Below are 7690 nucleotides of genomic sequence, written 5' to 3'. Positions count from 1 at the left end.
TCAGATACTCCCATCCACTGACCCAATCAAATTCCCCAACCTCTACTGTGAGCTTCGCTTCCCTAAATTCCGGAAGACGAACCTAAACATTGAGAAGAAACTGGTCCTTCCCAATGATGTGAGACGCACCATCAACAGCCGTATTCTGGAGTTGGGCTTGGACTTTGTTGATAGAGACTTGGGGAGGATAAACACTTCATGGGTGAGGGAGTTCTACTGCAACTTCTTTTGTGCCACTCTTGATTCAATCCAAGTGCGGGGTAGAGAGATTCTGATCACCGAGGCTGCTATTGGGGAGGCATTGTTTTGCCGACCTCGTACTGGTGACTCATACGCCTATCAGCAGGCAGAGGTAGCTATCCACTGTATGACTTTTGATTATGAGGCGCTGAAGCGCATGATTGCCACACCTGACGCCCCTTGGGTGATGGATTCTGGGAACAAGAAGCCCAAGGGGATGCATTTCACTTATCTGTCGAGAGAGGTTAAGACTTGGCAGCATATATTCGCCCATTATGTCCTGCCCACCACTCACTTCTCAGAGATTCCGATGGATATGCTAGTTTTGATTGGTTGTGATGAAGGGGAAGGAGGTAGACTTCCCCTGGCTGATCAGGCAGAGTATGTGGCACGCACATATCCGTGGTCTCTTGCCATTCCCTACACTGGTCACCAGCATGATTGAACTGGCTGATGTCCCATGGGAGGATAATGATGTGACACCACCACCCCCAGATGAGGACGACAAGGAGGTTACTATTCCATGGGGTGGGTGGGTGCACGAGAAGCCTCCACCCAGATGCCGCTCTCGAGCCAGAGTAGTGGAGGAGGTAGCTTAGCCCTCATCATCAGCAGTAGCAGCAGTAGGACCCCCCTCTACTTCAGCCGCAGCATCCTTGCCACCACCACCTGCACCTTAGCCGACATACCTATTGGTACAGCGCCTGTTTTGCTTCATGGAGTGCAGTGAACGTCGTATCATACGATGTATCGACTGCATAGATCAGGTGTTTGTCTCACAGGGTATTGAGCTACCTCCGCTCTCAAACTCTCCAGCCTCCGATGAGCAGGATCAGGAGGAGGAGCATGTTGAGGAGTCGACTCAGCAGAAGGCACCACCAGAGACACAGGCTGCCACAGAGGTTCAGCAGCCTCCTGAGGATTCACAGCCTGAGCCAGTACCACAGCCACAGCCTGAGCCTGAGCTATAGCCCGGCGCGATTGTTAGCCCCCATCCCGAGCTTCAACAGTAGCATCGAGGACGATGCTTCATCCTAAAGTGTGGGGAGGTCACCGTTCGTGACCGGTGAATAGCATTTATGTGGTGAATTTTTAGACATTTATCCTCTAGTTTCTGCTACTTTATTTTATTTCGCATTTTATCCTTGCACTTTATCTTTGAGATCATTTTGGGATTATTGTACATATTTGCTATTGCGGATACCCTTATTATGGTTGTTGCACACTTTTAGTATATATATATATATATATATGTTTCATTTTGGCTTTTGATTGTGATTAGAAAAATATTTTGGATTGGTAAAACCTAGTTGACCCTTTTTTGTATAAGAGATGCGTTTTGATTGAAAAGGGGGTAAACTAGGAAAAATTTTTAAAATTTTCTAAATCACAACATTGCAATAGAATAAGCTTAGTCAATATAATGAAAATTTCCAAGAATTCCATTTCTAGAGCACCACTCCAATTGGTTGAAATTTTTTTTTAGAACTTGCTTGATTAATACACTTTGTGTATCATGTTTTGAGCTAAGAACACAAGCATGAGAGTTTTGAGCCTAATTATGTGGCTACATCATATAACCACTTATTTTCATTCTTGTGTGCATTATTCTCTTCCTATGATTGTAATCTTTGATTTGCTTGATTTTTTATGTCCATTATTTTGTGTATGCATGCATTCACATGATTGAGGCCATTGTTCAAATAGCTCACTTACCTCAAATAGCCTACCTTTTATCTTCTATTGTTAGCCAATTTTGAGCCTATACTTAACCCATTTGTTCTTAATTGTAGCACATTACAAGCCTAAGTGAAAAACAATAAATTTCCCTTATTTGGATCTTTGATTAGCTTAGGCTAGTGAGCGTGTTCATTACTTGATTTTGGGAAAGTTGGATACATTGGGTAGAGATAAAAGTGTGTGTTTTTGTTGAAAATTTTGGAATTTGATACATACTCATGTATTAATCATGTGTAACCCTTATGCATTGATGTTCTTGTATATAATTTATGTTTCTTTTCAAAAAAAAAAAGAGAAAAGAGAGAGAAGAATTGCAATAAAAAGGGGACAAAATACCCCAAAGTTTAAAGCTTAATAATAATCAATGCATATGTATGGTGACCAAAAGAGAATGCATGAGTGTGTGTAAAAGTGAAGAATAGGTAGTTAGGATTATTTAGAATTGTATAGATTGTCATAGGTTAGGTGGGAAGTTTAAGTTAATCAAAGATTCAAATTTCAAGCTCACTTGACCATATGCATCCTACCTTGACCCTAGCCCCATTACAACCTATGGGAAAGTCCTCATGATATTTGTATGCATGCATAAAGTAATTGTTGATTGTTAGATGAAAACTAAATCTTGGAAAGCATGATTGGGAGAGAATTGAGTGAATCAACCCCATACACTTGTGTGCCTAGAGCGGATACACATTGGTGCACGAAATTGTGATTCACACTTTTCACAACTCCGCACAACTAACCAGCAAGTGCACTGGGTCATCCAAGTAATACCTTACGTGAGTAAGGGCCGATCCCACGGAGATTGTTGGCTTGAAGCAATCTATGGTTATCTTGTAAATCTTAGTCAGGAGATTAATTATGATTATCAGTTCAAATTGTGAAAAAATAAAAGAGCATGAAATAAATACTTGTTATGCAGTAATTGAGAATATGTTGGAGTTTTGGAGATGCTTTGTCTTCTGAATCTCTGCTTTCCCCCTGTCTTCTTCTTCACGCACGCAAGGTTCCTCCTATGGCAAGCTGTGTGTTGGTGGATCACCGTTGTCAATGGCTACCATTCGTCCTCTCAGTGAAAACGGTCCAGGTGCGCTGTCACCGCACGGCTAATCATCTGTTGGTTCTCACTCATGCTGGAATAGAATCCATTGATCCTTTTGTGTCTGTCACTATGCCCAACCCTTGTGAGTTTGAAGCTCGTCACAGTCATTCAATCCCTAAATCCTACTCAAAATACCACAGACAAGGTTTAGACTTTTCGGATTCTCACGAATGCTGCCAATGGATTCTAGCTTATACCACGAAGATTCTGATTAAGGAACCAAAGAGATACTCATTCAATTGAAGGTAGAACGGAAGTGGTTGTTAGGCACGCGTTCATAGATTGAGAATGGTGATGAGTGTCACGGATCATCACATTCCTCATATTGAAGTGCGAATGAACATCTTAGATAGAAACAAGCGTGTTTGAATAGAAAACAGAAATAATTGCATTAATTCATCGAAACATAGCAGAGCTCCTCACCCCTAACAATGGAGTTTAGAGAATCATGCCATCAAAGAGTACAAAGTTCAGATCTAAAAATGTCATGAGGTACAAAATAAATCTCTAAAAGTTGTTTAAATACTAAACTAGTAACCTAGGTTTACAGAAAATGAATAAGCTATGATAGATAGTGCAGAAATTCACTTCTGGGGCCCACTTGGTGTGTGCTGGGGCTGAGACTTGAGATTTACACGTGCCTAGGCTGTTTCTGGAGTTAAACGCCAGGTTGTAACCTGTTTTGGCATTTAACTCCAACTTGTAACCTGTTTCTGGCGTTTAACGCCAGAATGCAACATGGAACTGGCGTTGAACGCCAGTTTACATCATTTATCCTTGAGCAAAGTATGGACTATTATATATTGCTGGAAAGCCCTAGATATCTATTTTCCAACGCAATTAAGAGCACGCCATTTGGACTCCTGTAGCTCCAAAAAATTCATTCCAAGTGCAGGGAGGTCAGAATCCAACAACATCAGCAGTCCTTTTTCAGCCTGAATCAGATTTTTGCTCAGCCCGCTCAATTTCAGCCAGAAAATACTTGAAATTACAAAAAATACACAAACTCATAGTAAAGTCTAGAAATATGAATTTTTCCTAGAAACTAATAAAAATATACTAAAAACTAACTAAAACATACTAAAAACTACATGAAATTACCCTCAAAAAGCGTATAAAATATCCGCTCATCACAACACCAAACTTAAACTGTTGCTTGTCCCCAAGCAACTAGAAAAATAAAATAGGATGAAAAGAAATCAAGAAGCAATATTATCTCAGAGTTCTAAGTGAAGCTCAGATTCTAATCAGATGAGCGGGACTAGTAGCTTTTTGCTTCCGAACAGTTTTGGCATCTCACTTTATCCTTTGAAATTCAGAATGATTGGCATCTGTATGAGATCAGAATTCAGATAGTATTATTGATTCTCCTAGTTAAGTATGCTAATTCTTGAATACAGCTACTTTATGAGTCTTGGCCGTGGCCCTAAGCACCTTGTTTTCCAGTATTACCACCGGATACATAAAGGCCACAGACACATAGTTTAGTAAACCTTTTCAGATTGTGACTCATCTTTGCTAAAGTCCCTAATTAGAGGTGTTCAGGGTTCTTAAGCACACTCTGTTTTTGCTTTGGATCTTGACTCTAACCGCTCAGTCTCAAGTTTTCACTTGACACCTTCACGCCACAAGCACATGGTTAGGGACAGCTTGGTTTAGCCGCTTAGGCCAGGATTTTATTCCTTTGGGCCCTCCTATCCACTGATGCTCAAAGCCTTGGATCCTTTTTACCCTTGCCTTTTGGTTTTAAGGGCTATTGGCTTTTTCTACTGCTCCTTCTCTCTTCTCTTTTTTTTTTTGCTGCTTTTTCTTGCTTCAAGAATCAATTTCATAATTTTTTAGATCATCAGTAACATTTCTCTTGCTCATCATTCTTTCAGGAGCCAACAATTTTAACATTCATAAAATTCAATATCAAAAACATGCACTGTTCATGTATTCATTCAGAAGACAAAAAGCATTGCCACCACATATAATTAATTAGAATTTTCCTTATTAAAAACTCGAAAAAAAAATATTGCCTCCTTATTCTAAATATCTGCTATTTTATTCATGTTTGATGATGATGAGAAAAATAAATTATAGCTTAACTGGAGATAAAATCAAAATATAGATACTAATTACTACTACTCATATATAACTTCTAAGGTAAATTTCTAATAAGAACAATTATCACAGAGTTAAGGCTAAGATTAGGACTCAACAACCTTGAATTTGGGATGTGGATGCCTCTTTAGTCTATGGAGTGCTTGGCCCTTCAAGAGATAGCTTCTGGCGCTTCAATTCCTTCAGTTCACGCCCTTGCTCTTCTTGTTCTCTAAGCAGTTTGCAGAGTATGCTGTTTTGATTTTGCTGTTCTTCCTTCAGTTGATCCACATCTTCTTGCAACTTGGTGACAGATGCTTCTAGGCACTCCCAGTATTCAATTTGAGGGATTTTTGGGAGGAACTCCTGTGCTCTCCTCTTGATGGGGTCGTCCTGCACTTGTTGTCGTTCCATAGACTTTTTGGTGATTGGTAGCTCAACTGGGATGTACTCATCTACACCCATTTTTATCCCAGCATCTTTACATAACAGAGAGACCAAGCTTAGGTAAGCCAATCTGGCATCTTTGGAGTTCTTGTTTGTAATTTTGTAAAGCTCACAAGCAATCAGCTGATGAACTTCCACTTCTTTTTCCAGCATAATGCAATGAATCATTACTGCTCTTCTGATGGTGACTTCGGAGCGGTTGCTAGTGGGTAGTATAGAGTGCCCAATTAAGTCCAGCCAGCCTCTGGCGACTGGCTTGATATCTCCTCTTTTGAGTTGGTTTGGGACACCCTTTGTGTTGGTTGTCCATTTGTTTCCAGGGAGACATATGTCCTCTAGGATTTTGTCCAAGCTCAGGTTTGATCTCATCATTCTCCTATTAAAGGAGTCTGGGTCATCTTGCAGTTGAGGCGGCTTGAAGATCTCCCTTATTTTGTCAGGGTGGGTGTGAACAATCTTCCCTCTGACCAGAGTTCTATAGTCATAAAATGTGGTTCTCACTATTCTCTGTTTGTCCGTCTGCCACAGATTTGCATAGAATTCCTGAACCATGTTTCTTCCCACCTTTGTTTCAGGATTAGCTAGGACTTCCCAGCTCCTGTTTCAAATTTGCTCTTGGATCTCCGGGTATTCATCTTCTCTCAGATCGAATTTAACTTCCGGAACCACTGACCTTAGACCCATTATTTTGTAGTAATGGTCTGAATGTTCTTTGGTTAAGAACTTCCCTTGATTCCAAAGTGGTTTTGGAATATTCTCTTTCTTGCCTATTGAGTTGGTTTGTTTTCCCTTAGGAGCCATGATCTTAGTGGGTATTAGCTTAGTGATCACGGATAGACACACCAAACTTAGAGGTTTGCTTGTCCTCAAGCAAAAGAAAGGAAAGAAATGGGATATGAGGAGAGCCAAGCCGAATTGTGAAGGTGGGGGGAAGGCCGAACTAGGATTTAAAGGGAGGGGGTGGGTTTTCAAAATTTTTGAAGAAGATATGATAAAAGATATGATTTGTAAAAGATAAGTATGATAGGAAAAGGATGCACTTTAAAATTTAAAAGATATGAATATTATGAAAGATATTTGAGAGAGATAGCTTTGTTTTGAAAAAGATGTTGTGAAGATTTGAAAAAGATATTGATGAGTTGAAAATATTTTAGAGGGAAAAGAGATAGATTTGTTTTGAAAAGGATTTGAAAAGAATTTGAAGAGGATTATAGAAAAAGGGTTTATGAATTAAGATACATTTGATATCTTTTGAAAAAGAATTTGAAAATTTACGATTTGTAAAAAAAAATCATGAATTGAAACATGAAAATTGAAAAAAATTTGAAGTAAAAACGAAATTGCCTACTCCCCACAATCCTGGCGTTAAACGCCCAACTGCTGCATGTTTTTGGTGTTTAACGCCCAGTTGGTGCGTGGTCTAGGCGTTTAACGCCCAGTTGTTGCTTCTAGCTGGCGTTAAACGCCAGAAACTCCTTTGTTACTGGGCATTTTTCTGAATGCCCAGGATGCTGTGAATCTGGCGTTAAACGCCCAGAAGCTGCTTCTTTCTGGCGTTTAACGCCCAGATGGCTACCTCTACTGGCGTTAAACGCCCAGTAGATGCTCCTTTTGGGCGTTTAACGCCCAATTGTCCCTCTTACTGGCGTTTTCTTGCCAATGAGCTCCTTTTCCCTATTTTGTGCTCTGAATCCTTTTGTGACCCTGTGAACTTATGCAATTGATTCTTTACCTTGTTAATATTGAACTTATATACTTTAAAAATAAATAAAATGAAGAATAGTATAAAATAAAATAACAAAAAGAGTTTTGCTAATGGCTAGGTTGCCTCCCAGCAAGCGCTTCTTTATTGTCTTTAGCTGGTCCTTGCTGAGCTTTTTAATCTAGCCTCAGCCTTGAGCATTCTTGCTCAACATTGTCTTCAAGATAATATATGATTCTCTGTCCATTAACAATGAACTTCTTATTAGAATCAATGTCTTGAAGCTCCACATAGCCATATGGTGACACACTTGTAATCACATATAGTCCCCTCCACCGGGATTTCAGTTTTCCGGGGAATAGCCTGAGCCTAGA

This window comes from Arachis hypogaea, chromosome 12 (genome assembly GCF_003086295.3).
Source record: "Arachis hypogaea cultivar Tifrunner chromosome 12, arahy.Tifrunner.gnm2.J5K5, whole genome shotgun sequence".
NCBI classification, from domain to species: Eukaryota; Viridiplantae; Streptophyta; class Magnoliopsida; order Fabales; family Fabaceae; genus Arachis; species Arachis hypogaea.
The sequence above is the reverse complement of the archived record's forward strand: the minus strand, read 5'-3'. Positions refer to the sequence as shown.